Source organism: Wasmannia auropunctata, unplaced genomic scaffold (genome assembly GCF_000956235.1).
Source record: "Wasmannia auropunctata unplaced genomic scaffold, wasmannia.A_1.0 LD335888.1, whole genome shotgun sequence".
NCBI lineage: Eukaryota > Metazoa > Arthropoda > Insecta > Hymenoptera > Formicidae > Wasmannia > Wasmannia auropunctata.
Window position 1 is genome coordinate 774,452 of NW_012027002.1, and position 25,228 is coordinate 799,679.

The following is a 25,228-nucleotide window of genomic DNA, read 5'->3' on the forward strand; positions in this document are numbered from 1 at the left end:
GCACGTACACACACACACACATACATACACGTCTGTCGCCTACGCGCCTGTAAGCGGATGTTTCTCTTTTATTTCGGACGGATTTATTTCGCTTTGTCTCATGATGATGCACTCGTTTAGGTACGCGAGATTATACTCTGCATATAGCAATGCATGTACCGAGTCTGCACGCAGAGACATTTGATTTTGATCGCAACGCAGTTTAACGTCCGGTAGGTTCGTTATGCATTTAGTTCAAGCGTCGTTTCACGCGCTCGAATACCTGAATATTAAGTATCTTGAAGTGAACATATAAATCTAAGGCAAAGATTGGCATCGCGGCTTTAGCCTTAAAAAGCGTAAAAATATCTCGAGCGCGCGCGCGCTAACACCCACTTGTTACCCGCCTGGCTGCCGTTTTATCGCGAGCCAACTTTGTATGCGGTGGCGGTGGCGGTGGCGGCGGCGACGACGGGCGCCGGACATTTGCATCAAAAGATCGCGATCGCGCCGCGTCGTCGGCGCCGCTAATAAATTCAATAAGTCGGAGCGCGCGCGCGGAGGTGAACGATTCCGTCGGCCGATCGACTTGTAGCAACTTATAATCGCTCGCGGCTAATCCGCGCTCTATTAACCGCGCCGGGTCGCCGCGCGCGCGATATCCCGCGGCGTGTCGTGCTTCTTGGAATGCGCGATATACGCGAAAAGGCGTCAGCGTATTTGTGTATCTACACACGCGGTAGGCGCGCTTACGTCAAGGGCGACCTCGACTCTCCCGTCTCTCTGCATGTAATCCGCTGCGAGAATCGGTCCGGCACCGACTATTTTGTTCGGCTAACAAATTGCGACTCCGGCGGTCCGCAGCCTGAGAGCGCAGGGCGGACCTGAAAGGCCCGACCGTGTCCTTCGGAAAAATTTTCGAATGCTCCGCCTATTCTTAGCGGGCGATCTATTCGTAGATCGCCATCTCCGTCTACCTTCCCCCTTCGCCGACCGTTTGCCGACCACAGTTTCGAGGGAACCCTGCGTTCCGCGTTTACGCCATGATGGCACGGGGCAGTGCTAATCCTTGTGACGCAACGGCGCCAGGTCGCCGCGACGAGAGCGGGCGATTAGTCTCGCGCGAATGTAATTAATGTGATATACCCTACTCACCGCTCGCCGCCGCCGTCACCACCGCCGCCGTCGCCGTCACTTCCGGATACACGCCGATCCGATTTCCTTCCTCGGGACACCGCCGCACGATCCTTCGAGATCCTTCCTCGGATCCTTCCTACTCCGAGACGCTCGATTATGGTGCCGTTGGTACTGCCATTAAGACACACACTCACTCTCGCGTCGGAGTCGCCGGCGAGATCTGCGACCGATGACAGATTCGCGGATTTAATTATCGCGGATCGGCACTCGCCTGTCACGGCTGTCACTCCACGCGGCACTCCACGATCAACGATGCACCCGGGCGCATCGGATTGTTATTGATCCACTATCGGGATAACGCGAAACACGGAGACGCGCGCCAATCACTCTCGCGACGATCGTAGGCGTACTGCGATTTACGAAAAAATTCAAAATCTGACAAGTTGACAACTACGCGACGAAAAATTCATGGGGGGCAACCTAGCGCCGCCTGCGCCGCTCGCGGTCAGTAACCTTCGCGACACGGGCGAATGCGATTAGACGATATAGGGATATTGATATTGCGTATCCGCGGAACGAAGTTATTGCCCTCCCTGTGCTTGGAAACTTTTCGGACGGGAATCGACTCGATCTCGACGGGGAACGGGGGAAACGTGTGTGTGCCGTGTGCAATGTCGCGTCGGGCGTAACATCGGAACGGAATCGTAAAGTAATAAGACAAGGTATATATATAACATTTCCGTAGCCGAGCGCCTATTTACAGCGAATTACGGCCAACCAGGAATTTGTCCCCAATTTTAGACTACAACGTAGCCGTTATACGCGCTTACTCCACAATAGCCGTAAACCGTAAGGTAAGAGTTGATCAATCGTAGTCGAACGTGAGAAGAATAATCGATGGGTCAATTTTTACGGCTTACGACTATTGTGGAGTAACGCTTTTTTTTTAGCTACGCTCTACGTTTTTTCTTTCTGAAGATTGCGGAGACAAATCCCTCGATTGACCGTCGCTGTAAACAAGCGCACAGCGTACGGGAATGTTATTATTGCGCCTTGTCCTTTTTTTACGTCATGAATCGGAGCGCACGTAATCGCCGGAGTGTCGTGCTAATGTCGTGTGTTTCGCGTGATTTATTCGTTTGCACGTATCTCGCGGCGAATGTTGCATGGGAATGTCGTATAAAGTGGTGGTCGATCGTGATATTGCATTAATTGGACTGTACTTATCCTTGAATGAACGAACGCCCGAAACAATAGCGCAGCTGCTGGCGAAGCAATAATGAGGTTATATCGGCACATCGGCCGGTAAGTGTATTCTGTTACGTTCGCGCGACTAATTGTTTATTTACTTCCGCGTTGCCTCTTGCGCGCTATCGCAAATTAGAAAATGGTTTAAATTAAGTGTACGGTGATACGGGAACAACGGAATTGAAGTGAGAAAAAACGCAAGAAGGAAATATAAATATCGCGAACATTAATTCTTAACTATATTATACATATATTAATAATTAATGTAGAGTAAATGGTTTACTATTTAGAGACATGAGAAAAAAGTAATAAAAATAATTGTTCTTTACTTTGTATACAAACTTGTTGCGTTTTTTCTTTTCTATTAATTTTCAGCATTAATTGTGTGCAAAATGAAGTTTTATTAATTTTTCTAAATGAAAAACGTAATTGATCAAATAAGACAGGAATTCCAGAGATTCTATATTCATAATTGAATTAATTTAACATGCAGATAACGCTTAATTTAGAATTCCCCTACGAAGGAAACTTTGATTAAACTTTAATTAAAGTTTTTAACTAACTTAATCGGCGACTAATTTATCATATAATATCTGTAATATTTTAAGGAATTAATCTCTCGTTCTGTGAAGAGAAAGATTATATTAGGGATGACAAGTTATATTGAGAGATTTTGCTGCTAAACGATTAATTGAATTAAATTATGTTAATTGAATGAAATTAATGAAACCGATTAAATTAAGTTTTCAAGTTTCGTCTAACAATAAGTCATCTCAAGTTCCTCAAGAGATGCACCTGATATCAAGTATTGGATCGGAAGGAAAGTAACGTCTGTTGTATCTTTAATACAAAATTGGAGCAAATTTCTTCGTATTTATAAACTTTAATCGGTAATGTAACGGCCGTTTTTTTATAACCTTTCGCAATCTCTTTCAGGCAGCTGCATAATTCCACGTGCGTATAACTCGACATATGCGATTACGACATTCTTTTCATATACGACACATTTTTTTTTCGTTTGCGTCGCATTTTTTCCTTTTCAGAAGTAAAACAGCATGGAACAGCAAAAATACAGCTTATTTTGTCATTTTTCTCTCAATCTCAAGTGAACACAAACCCTTCTACATTATACAATTTTCAAAATGACGCTTAGAGATTTCAACTGTCAATAGCATGCATTTAAATTGAAGTTTCTTTCTAATAAAACACACTACAATCATGTATTTGAGACAATACGACATTACTTTCCTTCTAACCCAAAATATCAGTAGTTTCTTATTTAAAAAAAGATTGTTTATTTTTTAAATTATGTATAATGATCTTTTGATATATTTAAATATGTATAAAAACGAGATTGAAGCAATCGGGGGTAAAATTTGTATATTTCGTATTTTACGTATGTTTTCGTTTTAACCGTGGCCGCGTCGCGGTTCTATCAAGTAAACTCCGTACGATCGTAGTATGACTCGTACGATTTTCTACATGTGATTACATAGATAAATTAATCGATATTCGCTAGCATTTATATTAGCGTTTGTTTTGTGTACTAGTCGCGATTACTATTTGGGCTTGCTCTATCGATTACACAATACAGTGAAAGCGTTACAATCGTTACAGTTATAAAAATTGTTTCATCGTGTTTATGTTGCGATACTAAATTTACTCGAAATTGATATTGCATGAAAAAAAAAAATATAGAATGCAATCAGAAGTAATAAAAAAAATATATTGGACGATTGCTGTATTCGTGTGTTGGATCTATCAATAATGGATTTTAATAGGTTGAGGCTTTTGTTAAAGTGATCTCCGCAATATCGAAGCTTAGACAGTATGCTTATAGTGCCTAATGGAAAATCCTCTGGTGAGCACTCTTTATTCCGCCAAAAATACAACCTCCGAGGGTATACTTGATGTTGCCTTTTATAGTCTCCAAGTTTTTTTATATAGAGACGATAAAAGTCCTTGTGTGAGGGGAAAGAGGAAACGAATAGTCCATAACAAGAGCAAGAGAAGGAGAGATTGAGTGCGCGGAAAAAGAGAGAAAATTGGGGAGAGGAAAAGGGAGGAAAAAAGAGAAAGAAAGAGAGAATGGACGAGGGAGCTGCCGAGGGTGCGGTAATTGAGGATCGTTAACGCGTCCTCGAGGGAGATCGAGCGGAGTGGCTGGATTTCGCTAGGTCCCTCTATTCCACCCTCCCGCCTCTGTCCCGCCGCCCCCGTCGCGGCCGCGGCACCGTCGACCTTCATTCGTTCAGGAGTGGATGGACCTTGTTCGTCATCGGGCCGTGGTATAAGGTCAAGGTTGTCGCTCCCGGCGCGCGTGAGCGCGACCTCCGGGTGCATCGAGCGAACTGCGCGCGCACTCGATGTCTGCGTCGCGACGCTCACAGCCCTACCGTCGCACCTCCGTTGTCGCCGCGTGCCACTGCCAAGGTTCCCCTCGTTGGTCACGGGCAAACCCGTTACACGCGGATTGCTTGCCGAGAGCAACGAGGTCGGCCCGTAGATTGATAAGGGATTCTAGCGTAGGATACGTTATTTAATCCTTCGCGCTGGTAGGGACGACGTTTTATCACTCGGGATACGAACGTGACTGAGAGAATGTAAGTGGGAAGTTGCCGGGTTGGAGTCGGTAAATGAATCTCGTCGCATTCGTACAGAATGTAACGCCGACGAATATATATCTCTCGCTCCGATCGCCTTTCACATTTCATTGGTAGCTATATCGCGAAATAAAGAATACAGAGGGTTTTGTAACATCGATCTCTTTTTCCGTTACTCGTCAGGAGTATTACTTATTGTGAAACACCGAACATGTATGCTTTAAGTAGGGGAGAATAGGGGCGGGAAGGTCGGAAGCTGAGGGTGAGTTGTTCAAGGGAGCGAGCAAGTTCAAGGCTGCTCAGTCCGGGCCATGTCCGGGCCACGTCCGGGCGTTCCAACGCAAATACGATTTGGTTTCGAGGGCACTCGAGTATCGAGACAACAGAGTTCAGTCTTGAACTACCTAGTAATTTCGCGCTGGAATCGAGTTTCGCGCGCGCTAGCTGCATTACATCATAATACTGAATAACCAATTATTATGTTTATCAACGAGGGACTTATCACTTATGGAAAATTTGACGAGAAATTCAATTAATATTTTTTCGCACACTTAATATACTTTGACGAGCAACGATGCCCTCGACGATGCCCATCAAGTCCACACAGTGTTTACGATATTACAAAGACGATATCAAATTTTCAACGCAATCGGCCGCATATCGGTGACCATTCGCGTCATTATTCTGCGTAGTCAGTGAATTATCATGTAGTAATGATGTCATAAGAACATTTTCTTACGAAACGCCTACTTGAGCACCAACTTGCAAAACATTATCACATATGGTAATCTACTTCTACTCGAGAAATATTTTCGTCCTATATCGATAAATTTCTGATATTTTTAGTATTTTTGGTCGATCAAAATTTTTTTCGATCAACTAAGGTAAATATTTTTCTGTGATTAGATTTACTTTTCCTGCAGAAAAATAATATTTTCGCTTTAAAACTTTCTTGAACATTAAGCTTTTTCAATTTGATTTTTTTTTTATTTCGTCTTCAACGAGGCGAGAACTTATCAATTTTATCATCGAAAGACGCGCCCCTTTAAAAGCGTAATTCCTTCTAATAAGCTCCGTTACGGATATAGCCCGCCCCTTCTAGGCGTTGACGTTTTTCTTTGGACCTGGAAAATCCATTCGCCCTCTTTTCCTATTTTCCGTGTGGGACGTGCATTCGAGCGCGGTAACCTTGAACTTCATCACTTCTTTCGTCTCTTCTCTCTCCATCGCGTCGCTTCTCTCTTTCTCTCTCCCTCTCTCTCTCGCCTGCGCGAACCACTGACGTCACGGCTATCGACCTGAAATCTCGAGGCTACATCTATACCTATCCCACGTGGGCGCATCAACGCACGTATATGTCACTCGTATTATCGTCGCGATGTACAATATACGAATGATACATAAAGCTCATTTACTCTAGTTAGACTTATTGTGTATACTATTCATACCGTGCTTAGATTTAATCTCGCTGCAAATATAGCTAAACTACTATGGCTGCATTTAGCAAGAAGAATCTTAAGTACGCTTGCAAAGTTTAACTTTCCATAATAGAGTTTCATGGAGATCATATATAACTAAAATAGCAGAAGAACGGAGTACTGCTTTACGTGATATTTCTTTCAAGATCATAATCTGGTTGAAGTTTAAATTAAATCCTTGGCTGGGGGAGGGGGCCCTTTCTCTCTGAGTATTTTAGATGAACACAATGAATGCATTATTTGGCAATGACAAACACAAGATGTCTTTTTTGTCATGTCGTATCAATCAAAAGTTCACGACAGAATGCTGCGATGTATCGAGAGTCATTTCATGTTACGAACATTGAATATCCGCTTTTTTACTTGCGGCCGTAACTCGTAAATCTCACTATCTTAGACATCTTAGTGGGTGGGATGAGTACGTTACATGGCTGTGACTTTTTTTAGTTAAGAAACGATTTAAAAATTCAATGGTCACGAATTTCGTTCTTTTCGACTATATACAAGAACGAGAAATATTTCATTATGACATTAGAAGGGCGACTTGGGATGGGATGACTTAAAAAGGAATTATATACGGTCTTCCATTTTTTCGTACGTAACATAACTTCTACAAGTCAATGTCGATTGGTTATGGTCGTTAGTAGGTTTCTCTAGTTTCCCTTAGGGCCGATTATGAGTTAAAAATAAATTACAAATAGTTAAAAAATAGAAATTGATAGATAACGGTCGTTACCGCTGTTTGACCTTCTTATTCAATGGTGTTATTTTTCTTATAACCTCGAGATAACAAGTTAATTTACAATTTTCTCACTCTATATAGAAATATTATTAGATATATCTTAAATAATCTAAGAAAATATATTTATATTTATTTATTCTTACAATCGCATTAATTAGAAAGTACGCGGATTTTTTTTTTCGTAAGAATGCATAACGTATTATTTTTGTCCGTAGACTAGCGTGCAAACGGAACATTTTCTTAGTGTTACATATCGATCGACGTGATCTTTGCGAGATTTGTTCGTATTTCGTGATTACATTTTCTTTCCGAGTATACATATCCAAGGCCGATTTCTCATTGAGCCGCTATATTAATAGCAGCCGTCATCGTCTAAAATCACGCGGTTGAAGTACGGAAATGTCCACGAATCCGGAAGAATTGGCGACATCGTGCGTTCACGATATACGAGAATTTCTGCGAAGTTAGTATGTGCGAACTGTTTTAAACACAGCATCACGTTGTTTGTCATATAGCCGCATACTTTTCGTATCACACACACGCGGCAGGCTTTTAAGAACTTGTAATATATGTAAAAAAATGTGAAAGAGTAATTTATATAAATATTCTTGCGGAAATGCTAATCTTTTAAATTATTTTATCGAGTCACCTCGCATAATTACATCTTCAATATTGAGAGAATATCAATGATTTTCCTTGAGTATGCGTTAACTTTATAATTCCATTCTTAATTCATGAATATATTTCCATGATATATTTCCAAGGAGATTTGTGCTCTCTTGCGAGTTGAAACTATGAGATTACATCTTCCGCAATGACGTTTTAAAAGAAAGAATAAACCTTACATGTGTGCATTTGCGGCAGAATGGTTTATAGATCACGAACAAAGCAGAGGCCAAAGCGCATCTATGTCCCATGCTTTAAAACTAAAACCGGAGCCAAGGAAACTCTTATACTAGCGTAAGGAGAGAGCGAACCAAGTACAATATCACGCTATCTTTTGCCCGTTCAAAGATGCCACGATTTTTAAAATTATTTGTGGAATTATGCGTATCGTGATATTTTTTTAAAATTGATTCGGTAAAATTAACTTGTCAGTGTTATTTATACTGTTCAGTATTTCATAGAGATCGATAAGTTTTACAACTCTTCAAAATCTATTGTTATTTTGTCGAAAGTTGGACAGATGTTTACGAAAGCCATAAAAACCGAAGGACGACATTACGAAATAAGGTTTTCTCAACTCGCACGCAGTTGCTGAACCTGCGGTTACACACTTTAAGTGTCTATAGTTAACATTTCAGAATGGCTCTATCATTGTATTTCTTTAGAAAGTGAATTAACTACTTGAAAATTTGTACAATTCTTGAAAGTCTACCTGAGAAAGTTATAAAACTTCTTCACTTCTAATAAACAATGGCTATACTTGGATCTCATAAGGTCGGGCAGCATTCAATGGCGTTTCTATGTACCTACTATAACTGTGAGTCGTTGGCTTTACATTTGTCATAGGTAGCGATAAATTTAACGTAATTTACGTTAAATGTCTTCTGCCTGTAAATTTCATTTTGCTTTAAACATAAGTCTACGATAAAAGAGTTCTTTTCACTTTCGTTGAGGCAAGCGAGAAATGTATGTCACCGGGTTAGCAGGCCATTGGCCGTGTTCCACTTTCTCGTCTCCTTTCGCTCTTCGAGAGAGGGCGATGCCACATATACTCTGAATGTCTCGTGATCGAAGGAAATCCGAAAAGAAAATTACTTTCTTTCGAGAGATCCTCGCTAATATTATTTTATCTTATAAAGTATTTTACGATGTAAATATACTTAAATCATAATTTACTATATTCTCTTAATTGGATAGCAACAGTATAAAGTTTTTCTTGTGATTATCGGTGGATAGAAAATATGAGAAATTGCCAATTTATCGATATTGCGAATTAGTCTGAGCGTTTTACGCTTTAGTCCCGAAATGTATGTCGCTTCAGAACATAATGGTATTTCCTGCTAAGGCCAGATCGCGTACGATATTAACGAGATAGAAAGCGGTTCAGCGTTTGGAGAACAAGCGCGGTGAGTAAAAGTGTGCTTGGGTTCATGATGGGTTCACGAATTATCATGAGTACGAAAGAGATAGGTAGACTCTTTGTCCCATCGGACGACCCAGAAACCCGATTCTTTCTCCCCTTTTCCTGATCTACAAGAGCATGCGTGCGTACGTCCGCTCATCCGAACTCGTTGGTAGCCCGATATCAGCATCGCGGCAGGGAAAGTTAACTGGTCGAAGCGGCGAGGAGAAAGTGAAAGCTATTTCCGGGATATTGTAAGCGCCGCGCGGCAACGGCAGAATTGAAACGACATCGCGAAGGTGGACTGATATTAACGATTGTCTGATTATAACGATTAGCAAACACCTACAACTTTCTTCGGATCCAGCTCCAATGGAGTCGATAGAAAATACATATATATATTTATACAATACTCACTGTTGAAAGCATGGGTGGACATTTCTGAATGATAAATGATGGTAAAGTATATCATGATTACTTGTATTGCCCTATATTCGGTATATCTTGATTATGTTCAGCTCTTATAACAAAAAATGAAGAAATATATACTATTTATATACATATATATTTTATAAAATTAAAAAAATATATAAGTATATTATTTTTAGTATATTTTTTATCACGATTTTTAACTACGATAATTTTTCAAATAAAGTTTATTGCAATTATATTGACAGAAAAGATTTTTTGATAAGGAGAAGTAATAAATGTTTTATTAAATATATACTTTCTTTAGCAGTCTGTAAAATGTATGTTACATTATTACGAATCGCTCGCAATCATTGCCAATTATTTGTGCCATTCGGAGTAGACCTAGAGACCCTTACGATCAACAATCGTAAATGCATAAACCCATGAACGACGTGCGCGAGGTGGCACGCGAGGACCACTCTCAGAATGACCTCGTATAAAAGCGGAAATATTGTAAGGCATTCGTCAACGATATAGATTGCTATATGTCAGGTCGTCCCTGACAGTTATTGATTTGACCTTACCAAAGTTCCTGCATGTTGAAGGTCAACGTAATTTCATGGTACATAATTTCAAAGGGTTTTCGAAATATTCTTCTTTTCTTTTTTTATACTCTCAATATGTTTTTGCTGAATCAAATGATTTAAGGGATCAAGGATCAAAAAGATTGTATTTCAATTTACAAGCAGTATTATTACGAACGATTAATAACTGTACTGTACGAAGTTCTGTATGCAGTAGTTATCTATTTATTCTCATATATATATATATATATATATATATATATATATATATGTAGAGTCGCGAGGTAGGCTCTGCCACTCCTTTGGAAAGAATTTCTCTTGCACAGACAAACACAAAAGCGACGACGTTCATGGCAGCGTTCACTTTCCCATTTGGCAGAACAAATTGTGTCGTCGGAAACCGGGTCGATGGCAATATCGCAGAGAAAGTGAGAGTACAATCAAGCACCATTCGATCGTGATGCAGCTGTTATTTAAATAATCGTATTCGCCGCGATCTCTCGATGTCTCAGCATATCGAATAGAAGTGAAAGGTGTTAAACGGAGAAGCGTCGCCAGATCAGAAGTGATGCGACGGACCTTCCGAGATTTTCGGCATTTAATACGGAACTCATTATTCCATCTCCAATCACGAATATAATGCTACTTATTTTGGAATAATATTAAGTGATTCAAACGTAACACGTACATATTCTGAGATTCTCTCTAGACAAATTAATTTAATAAAAAAAAGCACGTAGCATAAAGTAATATTGTAAATTGCGAGAGAAAGAAATTGAATATTGTTACATCTATAAAATTTATCTAAATGTAGGAGTTAGCTTAAGACTTAAAGGTCTATTTGCGTAAAGCGACTGTGTATGCGTGGCGAAAGCGATGAATTTCAATAGTGTATCGTTCCTGAAGCTTTCCCACATATATATGTATATATCTGACTTTCGATATGGCTCGCGCGTCTCTCGAGCCTTTCTGGCCGCGGAGAAAGAGCGCAAGATACGATACTCCGTTTCCACTGCGAACCGCGTGACCTGTTCACCCACTTTGAAGTTAGTTTACGTCCCATTGTTCGCGCGCGAACACAAACTCAAGTTGCTCGACATACCTGTTTGGCGCGCGAATTATTCAGCCGGTGGCATAACTTGGCAATCTAGATATTTGCAGCAAGCTAGCAATAATATCATCCAATAATATATAATTATATCACAATTAATAGAAAATTGTTAAAAACTTCTAGGAATAAATTAATAAGTGACTCTGCTAGTCCTAAAGTTTGTATGCATGTTCGGTCTTGCTAATGAGTTTGTGCTTATATGTATATTATTGCCAGTGACTTTTGAAATGCCGCTGTAGCGCGGAATTAGGACGAAGGTAATTGCATTCAAGAAGGACGGTATCTCCGCTCATTTGTATCGACGAAGGTCCTACGACTTTTGTTCGACATAATGCCCGAGCCGCTCCGCTACACAAGGGAGGTGTAGACACGCATGATGATATCTGATTTAGCCTTTACGCACAATGATCGGCCGTGTTCGGTATAATTCATTAAAACAATTATTTGCGGTTAGATAAACGAGATTAAACGTAATGATTATTCTGTTAGTGCGCCAAAGCGTATAAATTTATTGATGATATTCCGCACACACGTCATCAAATGCGAGAGATGATTAAATTAAAGAATACTCTACGCAGCGAATCCTGCGTTCAATCAAACTTTGTGGGCGCGAGTAGTTGCGGTGGCGCTTTAGAAATGGCCTGGAATGGCCGGAAGCGTTCGATTCCGCGGATAAATAAAGAATGTCTTCGACAAAGATTGCTCCCGGGGTTTCTCTTTCAAGCCACTCTCCCCGAAGGACGCGAGCGTCGACCGATTAAGACGCAGCAATTATTGGCTCGAGACCAGTTCCCGCTATTCCAGTTCCACGCGCCGCGTCTTACGTAACTGCCATTGTGAGATCGTATAAATAATCTCGCGGATCCGTTATGCCGTTGCAGGCGTGAATGAGAGACGCGATCACCTCCCCTCCGGCTACTTTCATGCAACCGCGTTTTTCGAATCGGACGGCCATCGGTACGGCGGCGGCCGATGGCTCTCCTCTATATCTTCGCGATCTCGCAATACACATGCAATTATTGTTTATCTAGTGCCCCGAGGATGTGTCCGCTGAAAAAAAATTATTTAAACTTTGCAAATCATAAGGGTTATATACACTTCCAGCGCGAAAGATGACGACATTTTTACGATTTTTTTTTCGACAGCAAAATAAAAATTTATTTAAAAACTATTAATGGTATCATTTAGTACATGTTTTGGAGTACGTGTCAAATTTTTTTTGTTAAAAAATATTTTTAAATGGCGGAACTGCAGCTGTTGCCCTGGAGCGCCTAGTTTTCAGCGGTGGATAAGATTATTCGAGAACGGATCATCTGAAATCAAAATGTAAGAAGATTTTGTTAGTATATTGTATTATCTAGTAGATGAACGAAGGATTTATCAAAATTTCAATTGTTAAAAAAATGGTAACGGTTTAAACAAAAAGTTTATTTTTCAAGGTGTTAAATTTTCGAGTTTTTTGCCGTAAAAAAAAAAGTTTTTGATTAAACTGAAAATCCTTCGTTCATCTACTAAATAATACAATATACTAACGAAATATTTTTACATTTCAGATGATCCGTTCTCGAGTAATCTTGTCCACCGCTGAAAACTAGGCGCTCCAGGGCAACAGCTGCAGTTCCGCCATTTTAAAATATTTTTTAACAAAAAAAATTTGACATGTACTCCAAAACATGTACTAAATAATACCATTAATAGTTTTTAAATAAATTTTTATTTTACTGTCGAAAAAAAAATCGTGAAAATGTCATCTTTCGCGCTGCAAGTGTATATAACCCCTTAAGAGAGTCGAACATACGAAGCGTCGGCATTGAACGAGAACTCTAGTTGATTTCTATTGTCTTGCCTGGCGAGACATTAATCTGATGTATGTTTTTCAAATCGTTTCCATGTACCGTTACCCTGTCACTTGGACAATATTGAAAGTTGTCCTTTAAATTACTCAAAAGATGCTGTTATTCTTCTAAAGTACGTCGTTTATTTGTTTGGAGGTCGTTCCGGATTCTTTTTGCAGTTATAAGATTTACAAACCGTAACGTTTCTGACGATTTTTATTACGCCGAGGAGGAAGACACGTATCATTTTACAGCGTGTCGATAAGTGCAAAATTTGCAGACTCGAACGGATTGAGTAAGTGCGAATTCAGTGATTTCGATGCAAACAATATTTTTTCCATTCCGAGTGATATGGAAACGAAAAGGAGTGCGTTTGTTTTACGAGACAAAAAGTAGATTTATCGTCGAGAACAATGCCTACGTTCGAATAATCTCGATAATATCTTATCTTCATTTACATCTTGAAGAATAGCACGCGATATAGAACGTCGCGATCGATATTCTGGAATTGTGCATAATACGCGATCGATACGATGGTTATCGTGCTGACAACCGTGGCGACCTTCGTTAAGTTCAGATCGTGCTTACACGATCTAACGTTATTGCGATCTAACGTAATTGATTGGCGGAATTCAATCTTAGGAATGGCAGGTATTTTTTATCGGTTAATCAGGGTGATTTATTATAATTTATTAAACAAATTATAATTGTCGCAAGTCGAAAACCTCGCTCGTTTTCATTTCGTTGTAACTTATCCCTAAAGGATAAGGATCATGTTGTACGTGCGGACGGAAGCGTCGGTAAAAATGAGATAGCTCTTCGCCGCAACATCCTGCGTCGCGTTTCAAGATCGGCAATGATCTCGCGATTGCGATGCACCCATGATTGTGGGAACAGTGATCACGCAGAAACCGCAATTTCCTCGTACCGCTCGCTAATTCGAGAATATGTTTACTTTCCTTCCGCGACATCTAAATGTGCTCATTTAATTTTTAATTTGGCGGTAAATAGATTTACGAGAATTAATGAATTTACATATACATATATTTGTGTTTTGAAACAACTGAACTTTTTTTTTCTATATAAAATTCTGTGTGTCTCGTTATCGTAATTCTTTAACTTGCCGTTTAATTCTTGTCGTTAAAAGAATAGAGAATTAGTTCTACTTCACGCATAAATTTGTCACGGAGAGAATTTCCTTTTAAAATTTACCCTGAAAATCATGTTAATCATGTGGAACAATAGGTATAGTATTTCGGCAAATTTTACTGTGCACTACAATAAATTTTACTGTACACTACAATAAATTTGTTGTAGTATATATTTGAAAAAATAGTGAAAATCACATAAAATTCGTCGAAATATTATATTGTCTTATGATTAACATAATTTTCAGGGTAAATTTTAAAATAAAATTCTCTCCGTGATACAAGAAAATATAAGCAGATACGATAATTGTTGTCCAAAAGTGAAGTTATTGATGAAAAAAAAAAGATGTTAGAAACGTAAAGTAAGAAGTACGCATTTAGTTGGAAAAAAAATATTTTACAGATGCTGTGTTGTCTTTGCTCAAATAAGAAGAAGAGCGAACGATTCTTTTGACCTTGCGATGAAGTTTAGCGTCGGGAGTTAAAGCGCGATAGCAGTACCATAATCTCGACCAATCAGCGAACAAACAGACGCGGCGGGAATAAAGGTGAGTCTAATTGGTACAATTTATATTCAAATGAGAGGTCCGCGGCCTTGACTGTTCTTCGTGTGTCGGCAAAATTGATAACTGTTTGCGTAAGGCGGGATTGTTACAAAAGAATATACACTTGTACTAATTAAGTTGTAACTAGAAGGAAAACATATATTGAGCCAAAATGTAGATGATAGATCGTAGACATATTTAAAATTTAATGAAATGTTTTTTGAACTTTATTTAAAATCGTTCTTATTGTTAGTCTAAAAATACGTCGAATATAAAATTATTGAACAGGATACAAATTATTGATGCATGGTTCTATGAAAGCTCTATGTCGATTTGTAGTCGGCGACTTTTCTTTCAAGTTCAAACCTGACCCTCATATGAATGGTGATCCATTTCGGGAATTCATAATTCATTTACAAAGTATACAATAGATTCCACATTCCTTTGTGAAATAACTGAATCGGGTTCTGAAAGAATTTTCTTTAAAAAAAAGTAGGTTTGGCTTGCTATTTATTTATGTTCGAAGGGACATTTTACCGAACGAAGTTACTTCAATTATATACAGCAACTTAAAATCTTTTTTTTTTAAATACAATTATTAAACGTGAAAAGTTATCGGAAAGAAATGAAAATTTTAGTAAAATTTATAATTGAAATAATAAGCTTAGAGTAAAGAGCGTCTTCACTTAAAGCTGAGAACAAATTTAATATATTTCGGAAAAAGATTCTTTATCATAAGTTTCGAAAGCTCTGTAAGTGAAAAGCTTGAAACTGGAGAAAACTTCGAAAATTCTGTGTAATCTAATTTAAAAAGTATTAAAGTGCTGAACTCGAAGCGTTGAATGTACTGCTTCATCACATCGTTGTTGTCACTTGAAACGTTTCCGATAAAACACAGGGCAACGTTTTATTCTGTTCCTATCAATAGGATATCGTCCTCCGGGGGAAGGTCGAAGGCTGGACTTTGGTCGCTTAACCGCGACAAGGGGCAATATTGACAATAGGCATATACGGTAACGCTTTCAATTGATCGCGCACACAAATGAATGTATAATGGAAGAATTGCACTTAATATTTGACGAACGAATAGAAATGCAATTAAAATAGAAATGCTTTCCGTTGCACTGTTTCGTCCGGCCGAAGTCCGGCTAGAAATAAACGGCCTACGAAGCGCAGCCGTTTCCCTACTTTGTAATTTATGATTAATCGACAAAAGTTTTGTTATTGCGTTATTCTTGTATTCAGTCCCGTGTCACGTGTATGTCTATGTTGAAACGCGTGTGGCCGGCGCGGTGTGCATGTACATGTGCGCGCCGTTAAAAGAACGTCCGCGAAGGACATCTCTGATGAGACGAGTGTGCGTAGGACATCGTGTGTCGCGCGCGCATTGCTCCAACAACAACGGCTATTTTCAAGTAATCGACGTATCGTCGAAGGTCGAGGAGTTTAACCTTCAACGAGCCGCGCCGTTAACCCGTGAATGTTCCGGCTATATATGTAAGTGCCGCATACCCAGACCAGATGGTATTTTCTCCTTCCGCATTGATTATACATATTATCGCCTTGTAACTTTCTATTTCTCACTGTCTAATCGTCTATACTCTATAAGACAAAAATTTATTAAGCGTTTATCGCTCCGTGAAAGTGTCTTACGGCTTTTTTAGCAGAATTTATATATACGTACGAGCGGACCGACTTAATCACGAACAGATTGGCACGCGCGTGCGCGCGCGTGACAAGATGCACCTGTCATTCAAGGTGATTCTTTATGATGCGAGAGTGAGCTCTACTTTTCAGGAATTACATCTGTACACGTACATGGTTTCTAGGAATTACACACGCGTCACGTTTGCTCGCGATGAATAAAAACTGTTTGTAGCTTTTGCACATTTTTTGTTTTTACATAATACAAAAAGATATTAATGAAACATTTGCGGGCCGTTATAAAGAGATATTTTTCTAATAGTACAACGATATCGTTCGTTTTACCATCGATACCGTGAGTTTTACTTTAATTTCAATGTTATTTACATGATTTTTCTATTTACATGTATCTCCTTCGATTGTACATGCAAAGTCATAGATTAGTCACGTGTTCTGCATCCTTGAACTTGACATCATGCCGTTTTCCTTCGTTCCCGCATCCCTCCTCCTCTCTATTCGCTTCTTTGCATTCAGCCCGTTTATTTGTGCTGCACACGACTGATAAGGCCCGATTGTCACCGGTGCGCATTTTCTCCGTCGCTTTTCCTGGTATGGTTCACGGTCGCGGTCGAATCACGTATCGACGTGACGCACATCACTGTCATAAAGCATTAAAAAATGTGTGAATATAACTTTTTCGAAGTAATAAAAGAATTTGTATAAAGAAAAAAGGAATTTGTTAATGAAGTAATAATTAAAGTTAAGTAAGCTTACAGTTTGAATATTTATTGCATTTCTCAAGGTCGGTTATAATTATCTCAAAAGACATTAAATTGGCCGCAACATTATTACTTGTATATTGTAGACAGAGTAATTATCGAGATAAGATAATCGCTATTTGCTGATCTCTAAAAATGCTTGTTTGTCGAAAATTTTGGCACATCGTAATTCTTGATATTTACAGAAATATTGATTTACGATTTGCAAATTTCATTCTCACACGAGGCACGGATATCGTGCTATCGGTATTATCATTTTCGATAAATAATTGGTGGGCGAAAGGACGACTACTTTTACGAATAGATTATGACGTAATTTGACAAAACGAGATCTTAATTATTTATAAATTTCGAGGAGATAATTTATTCATGAATATTTGTTTTTAAATTAATATAAATAGTATAATTTGTACAAAATACTTGTGTGAGATATTACTAACGAATCGAAAAATTAGAAGTGCACAATGTATATTAGTATTACAAAATATTCTTTGTCGACAATATTGTAGTATAGAGGACAGAAAAATTACGCAGTTTAGTAGTCACGAGCGTTATAAAACTTCGTATGATGAGTGTCGAGTGTCGAGTCGAGAAGCCATACAGAAGCTTTTGAATGGATAGGCACTCCCACAGGGCGAATTTACTCGGCCTTGGCCTCCGACCCGCCTCACTGCCATACTGGTACTAGATGTCGTAACACACAGTCGGTCTCCTAGGAAAAGTGCTTTTACGAGGAAAAACATACGCGAGAAAGAGGAAAGAACTCCCACACACATCGTTTTTTAATTATAGTCCATCAGTGAAAATGTAATTTGATTGAAATAAAAAATATAATATAAATTATATTATTTTATTACAAAAAGCGTTTATAATAAATAATATTAATTGCATTTTTTTATACGACATTAATCAATGGACAAAAATTACGTAATTAATGAATGATTCTGTTTTTCGTATTAATCACTTTTAGATTTTAATCTCGATGTTTAATACGTGGTCTCCTCGTAAAATGATAATAGTCAGGCGAAAATATTTTGTCCTTGACGAGAAACGGGAGAGAAGATACTGTAGGCACGTGCGCGCTCTTGGGGAATTTAGAGGTCACTAGCTGTGAAAATGACCCCACCCTCTGATACTCGTTTCGCGTTATCTTTGCTCCTCTCCCTACTGGTATACCATTAAGGACCTCGCCACCCTCTCAAAAAACTTTGGTCTTCGAGTCAAGGCCGATTCTGACTGGTTTCATTCGCATCTTCCCTTTTTCGTCCTATCTTTGTATTACACAAGCGCGATCATTCAAGATGTCGCATGTTAAAAGTTGGAACGAATTACAGCTGCTTGTGTTTACGGTTAGATTTGTACATGTAATCTTACTTGTATCTTGAAAATTTTAGAGAATATCTTATGGGAGGTAATCTTGAAAATTAATGAAAGAATGATAAATATGTGACGTTGTTTTCCGCTCTTAAAGGTGCTAGAACACATCTTCGTGCGGAGAAGAGATGAGAACGCACGAGATGAAAAGAGGGATGAGAGTGCTCGCTGTAACCTTTTACCTTTAACCTTTAACCCATTTCCCGGTTGTGACTTGCGCTTCCATCTACAATGACACCCACTTCCAATCTGGCTCTAGTTAACTGAGTTTTCCGAAAGGTCAAATCGCTGCCCCACCCAGTTAGACATTTCCGGATACTTCGGCGGCGTCAACCTCTAGTTGCAGTTTAATCAACGAAACGTCATTTTGTCTATGTCAAAAATTATTGTGCATCTCCCTTCTTTTTTTCTTAGCTTTTTTTGGAAAAAAAATCTGTTGGAAGGTATGTAGAATTATTTGTAACATACAATAAATGACGTCTTATTTTTTACATAAAAATCGCGTTTCAATACGATTAATTTTAATAATATTATAAAGATTTACACGCAAATGCTGGTTGAAATTTTTACAACAGATATCTGAAAATATTTTTTAATATTTGAAATTATCTGCTGATATATTCGGTCACATTCGTGTGCTTTTCTAATCTGATATTTCTGAGAACACGAGGTAGAAAAGATCCTGATTGCGCGGTCATCATTTAATCAGAAAGTGACACGCGCGTAACGGGTTAACCTGGCACGCGTAAATAGCTGCCTGTTGCTATGGATAGGGTGGTGGGATGCGATGGTGGGTCGTTGCTAGCCGGGTTGTGCACCCCGGTGCAAGCTGTATCGATCCGATAACTTACCCGGTGCAACAACCCACGCATATTGACCTCACGCGCCCTTGTAGGTCGCGGAAGAACCTTATAAGGTTATATCTTATATTTGTCTTTATAAACATTTTTAATGTATAATTATATTGATAAATGGCATTTATAGATAACTATTTGAATACTGGCAATCATACTTATTTAAATAATAAACAATGAGACTTCATATGACGATTACTGTCAAGAATAAATTGCGTAATATGTCATTTGCATATTGAATGCAATAATAAATGAATTTGTATTGTTCATTATTAATAATATAAGTTAGTTAAAAATTCAATATTGAAATATCTCAATGGCCATAATCGGTTGTTTTTATTGTCTTCTTTTAATTTTATTTTTTATTTAGAATAAGCATCCCCATAATAGTTTTTATTCGCAACTGAATTTTTATATAAAAGTGTTTATGATGAATGAAAGAACGTAGAAAGAAAAGTTATCATGCAGGCAAAGTAAGCAAGTGCAAGTATAATAATAATAATCGCGAATGTAACGTAAATTCTTACATTATTATAACATCAATCGTTTTGACTGAACTGTATTGTCTATTACAAATTATTTATAAACTATCTCGTGACCTAATTTGATATATGCATACGAGATCTTAATCATTATCTAGGTCGCTGCGATGAAATCATCTGGAGAGTGGTGGAAGTAGGAAGAAGAAATCTTAGTCATTCATATTACTCATAGCATCATTCACGAAACAGGCAGATCGATGTTAAGCGAGGTCAATATTCAATTTCCGGTAGTTCAAATTAATTGAAGATATTTTCCATCATAGTTTTCTTATGCTTTAATTTCACATAAAAAAGTAGTATGAACATATTGAAAGGCATTTACGTTGACAATATGTGAAAAGACATTTACATTTGTTCACAATTTATGGCTAGTTTCGTGAAGGCATGAAATCAAGCTTGAATACGGATGCATTTTATTTATTTTTTTTTTACAGCGTAACAAACATTGAATTATATGTCGACATCGCGTGCAACCATTGTTATATATATGTTACACATATATTACAGGAAACCTTGACACGATTTTTTATTGTCAAGGGTATCAACACGATCGCAGTCGTGATTAATAATTCTTAATCGTTGATCATTTTACGTTAATGAAGATGTATTGTCGGTTAATTTAATTAAACGAATGGCATATAACAGCATCACGCACACCCTACGTCTATTAGAGTCTACGTCTGTTAAACTTAAAAATGGGCGAGCACATCAATGGATTGACCTATCCCAAACCGCCGGTAATAGCAAGGTCCCCGGGGAGTTGAGGTTTCGTCATGTTAGAGGGTATATGGAACAACTAAATTGCGCATTATTCACGTTATTCAAAACCTCTTTCTAACAATGACCGCTATAATCACATGTTAGAGCTCTGGCCCTTTGTCATCATTCCTAACTCGCATCTCTGTGATGCTGGAGAAGAAGCGACACCTGTCTGCGATTGAAGGGTCGTCCATTGGTTATTTCAGACCATCAATGGGACCAATGGTTCATTTCAAAGACGAAGGACGATTTCTCTTTCTCCATTCGCCTTGAGAAGTCAAGGCGCAGAAGAGACCTTATGAAAGGGGTCGCACCTGCATATAATCAGTTTTTAGGATATCTTTTTAACATTTTTTTTAAATAAAATGCTATATAAATCAAACAAATCAAAGATTTAAAATTTTTCGTATTTTTTTATTAGAAGAAATTAGAGTTTATTAATTGACTGATGCATTTCGCGTACGTATATCGTGAATCGAAAATGGATAATGATACAACAAACGGATTGTTCTTCATTCATTTTTTTTTTCGTTATCCATAGTTTAGAATAATTGTTGGTGAGCTTGTGATTTGTGTATGTGGCATTCTTTCGTTCTTTGAAACATTGTAATTGGTAATCTTTAACCGTTAGACCGGTAAATGAAAGATGTGCAGAAACATCGGTTCCGGCCTTCTTGCGAACATGTGGTCCGAAGCTACCTCATTTCCTTCTGCACGTGGACGAGCGGACATGTTGCCCCCAAAGTGTGAATGTAATGTGTGTAATACGCTTGATAAAAATGGACAGGTGTTTCGGCTCTTTTGGCAGCGAGTGCTTCGTTACTTGCGTAACACCTGCTCGAATAAACCGCATTTTGTTATGTCAGGCTCGTGGCCACAGTTATGAAATTTCTTTGTGAAAACTTTTCTTTCAGAGACTGGCTCTTACTACATAACTTTATTGTCGATTTGTTGACTAGGAGGTTTGTCGAGAGATTAGCAGAATTTGAAAGAACTGTTACACTGAGAACTGTTTATCTTGCTACAGTTTGTTTCACAGGATTACAATTGTGCCTGAAATAACATAATATTGCTTTAGATATCAATCATTTCTTCGTCTATCGGCGGTTTGAAGCTTTAGTTTGGAATTTCTGTCAGTATAACCATTTCTGTCTTCGACAGAAATTGTTATAGAGAAAAGCAAAGTTTCGTTTCCTTAGACATATCAAGACGATGTATAACGAAGTAGCCGACGGCTGTTTCGGCTCTTACGGCCCTGAATATTATAACCCCGCGCAATAACTTGTGACCTACATAAACGGGGCAAAATATGTTGCCGCCAGTCATGTGCCAAACGCACGACTCGGGGTGTCTGTCTGCCAGGACGACCCACAAAATCGGCGTACGTCGTGAAACACCTGGCCGGGTGGCGCACCCGCGTTTACGTGACCCACGACAGACGGTTGCATGCAGTTCGTCGGTCTCTCGAGGGATCGTTAAAAATCAAATGACCTCGTTTTATCGAGCAAAGTAATATCTGAATTATTATATTTTAATAGTTTTTTTTACTGTTATCTCCTTCAAATGTAGATTTAAAAATAAATGAAGTATTGATTTTTATTGCTTCGTAAATTAACAATTGTTTATATTTACGAATCTTTATCGATACTACTGTAAATTATGATTTATTGTGCAATATCAACTCTATACATTTCTATAACGTATATGTTTCTTTGACATCATAAGAAAGAGTCATTTACATTATACATTTTATATACGGGAACAATTACCTTTTCATTATAAAATGGACATTAAGATCGAAGCAATATGTTGGGAGGGTGGTGCGTAAGCTCGGCTGTATCAACGGCAGGTGGTACGGCACGGGCGATGAGTGACCTCGAAAAGGAGGAACCGTATATTTGCCACCTTTGTCCGCGGTGTGCGGTCTACCGTATCCGATACTTTGTTCAACGAATAAAATTTGAACTGAAAAATCAAATTTGCGTTACGTAATATTCATGGAATATCGTAGATTTTTTGTGCAGAGTAGATCCATTTTATCGTTCAGAATAAGTATGAATTAAGTCGTACTTTCAAGCTTCGAAATGCAGCCTTCAATTTTGGACAGGTGTTCGAAGTATGATTCGCAAAATGAAAAAAAACGTGGTTCGCCATCTTGGCAGCTCGTATCGAGTTCGACTCAATCGGAACTCTTTTGTGTGCGCGCAGCTTTTTTCAGTCTTTGACTGCCCGAAAATCGTCCAATAAGACTGAGGTAATTCGACACCATGTGTTATCCATATTGGTCGCCTTATACATCTGTACGCGTCCTTTGTTTTTGCAAGAGAACTTATATTATTCATTGAAGAGGAAGCGTATTTTTCCAACGAAAATGTCGACAGCAAAATTATGTATTTCTTAGGTCTTTGTTGCATCTTTCTTATTTTGAACTTTTTCGGATGTGTAATCTGTTCCTCGTTATTTTTTCTTTTATTTTGTCTCGACATCCGGTTCGCTGTATATTGTTTTATTTTTCTTCAATTCATCATTCCGGGAATCAATGGAATGATCCGTAAAACGATATAGATGAAATTTTTAAGAGAAAATAGGATGTATTATTTACAATTCGATAATTGTATTAATAGTGCGATAAATTTTACAAATAAAATTAATATGCTTGCTTCATAATATAAAACGTGATGTACACGGACAGAACAATTTTGCTAAAAGAGTTTCTCTAAAAGTTTTGGTGGATACAGATTTGAAAATAATTTTTGTTGGACCATCAAAATAATTTTGCTGGAAAGTCAACTGATTGCTAGGATATTAAAATGTTTTACAGCAATCCTTTTTTAAGTTTTTATCAAAATTATTTTGATAGTCCAACAAAATTATATTTAGATCAAAATTTTTTGACCTTCTAGTAAAACCATTCTTTCCGTGTAATAATGTTTATATCATAGTTCTGTAAATTTAGTGGCGCCTCTCGCATATAGCAGTTGTTCCTATTAAATTATCAAGCTCGTAGATCATGGCCTTTTGAAGAAATCGGGATGAGACAGATACTATCATTAACCGAGCAATATTTTATCGGCTCTTCATTTTCGACGACGCTGACGGGTATATAAATCGATACCCGAGAACTCACGCTCGTGCCGGGATCTCGGTATTTTCCATAATGAGGGATCGAGTTTATTCTCAGCTAGATCAACAGGTTGGACTGACGCGAAGGTGCGTCCGATGCCGCAGGTTGGACGAACCGTGAACGCGGGGTGAAGGGTCGGGTCCGGGTAGTTCGTAGCAAGGGCAAGTCGGGGCAAATCTAGTGGCAGCAATGAAGGGGTTGCTGACTGACGTCACGATGACGTAATGTCAAAGGCCGCTGTTACTTTCCCCGTCGCCCGGCGCCCGCGCCGCGCCGGTCGCACACACATCTGCCCTACGGCTGACATTGACACTGGCTCGAGGCATCGATTTGTTCTTCAACGAGGTAAGAGCAAATCGAGGGTCACCGTGACCGTTTTACTGACGCTGTTTAATCGGAGGTCGTCTGAATGATTTACCTTCCTCTGTTCTCTATTAAGAGAATCGTTTCTCTAGAACGATGATCGATCCCGAGAATGATATTTACCAGGGCGTAATGCGCGCGCGATGACTGAAACGTAGTGAACCAGCTCTCTTCGTCATTTGGAGCTCGGGTTGACTCTTTAATTAGTCTATATTGCGGTCATTTGTGCTTGATATAGGAGAAATTTCTAAAATTGGGCGCGCGCGTAATATGTTTCAGCTTGAAGCTATTCAACGGCTGATCGATAGTTCGTAACACTCGTCTGTTAGAATAACATATTATAAGTGTTGTAATGTAAGCTTTAAAAGTATAGTATAACGCCGCTTACACGTTATCGATTAACGTTAAGCCTAACAGTGCATTAAATTTAGATATGTGTAAACACAGCGCGCGAATCTAAAATAAGTTTATCTTTCGCGGATTCTATATACTTGAATGATAATCGAAAAATAATTTCATGCACCTTCATGCATGCTTTTAGCTGCACATTATGCGCATAGTTATAAAGTCATTGTTGTCTTTGCCTCGCTGTCGCGCCAGTATGCGCCATAGACGGCATAAAGAGGTACTTTAATTTATTTCTTGATAACCGTTTGAAACCTTGACCTTGTGCGTCATAGCCGGCCGTATATTCGGATTATATTTCCAGTGACTCATACCTCGAATCATCTCGACAGTCGCGACCGAGCGACGTGATGTCTAACACGGTTAAAAATCTCAACTTTAAGAAATTTTTCTGCTCAGGATAAGCAACTTAATTTGTCAGCTTGTTTCAAAATTTCAATCACTGGTGTCAGGACTTCAAAAACTAAAATTTAATAATTTTTTCTAAATAAAATT

At 38.6% G+C, this 25,228-nt stretch overlaps 2 long non-coding RNA genes across 2 annotated transcripts; one reads left to right on the plus strand and one right to left on the minus strand.

Annotated features, from left to right (window-relative positions):
- Positions 1-1,734: 1,734 nt before the first annotated feature.
- Positions 1,735-16,741, plus strand: LOC105455633. The gene is made up of 3 exons (XR_975137.1): positions 1,735-2,421; positions 14,748-14,892; positions 15,818-16,741. It is a non-coding gene; the product is annotated as an uncharacterized LOC105455633 (long non-coding RNA).
- Positions 16,742-16,868: 127 nt separating this feature from the next.
- On the minus strand, positions 16,869-19,126 carry LOC105455632. The gene is made up of 5 exons (XR_975136.1): positions 18,869-19,126; positions 18,687-18,728; positions 18,277-18,583; positions 17,843-18,024; positions 16,869-17,191 (listed from the first exon to the last, which is right to left on the minus strand). It is a non-coding gene; the product is annotated as an uncharacterized LOC105455632 (long non-coding RNA).
- Between the last annotated feature and the right edge of the window lie 6,102 nt (positions 19,127-25,228).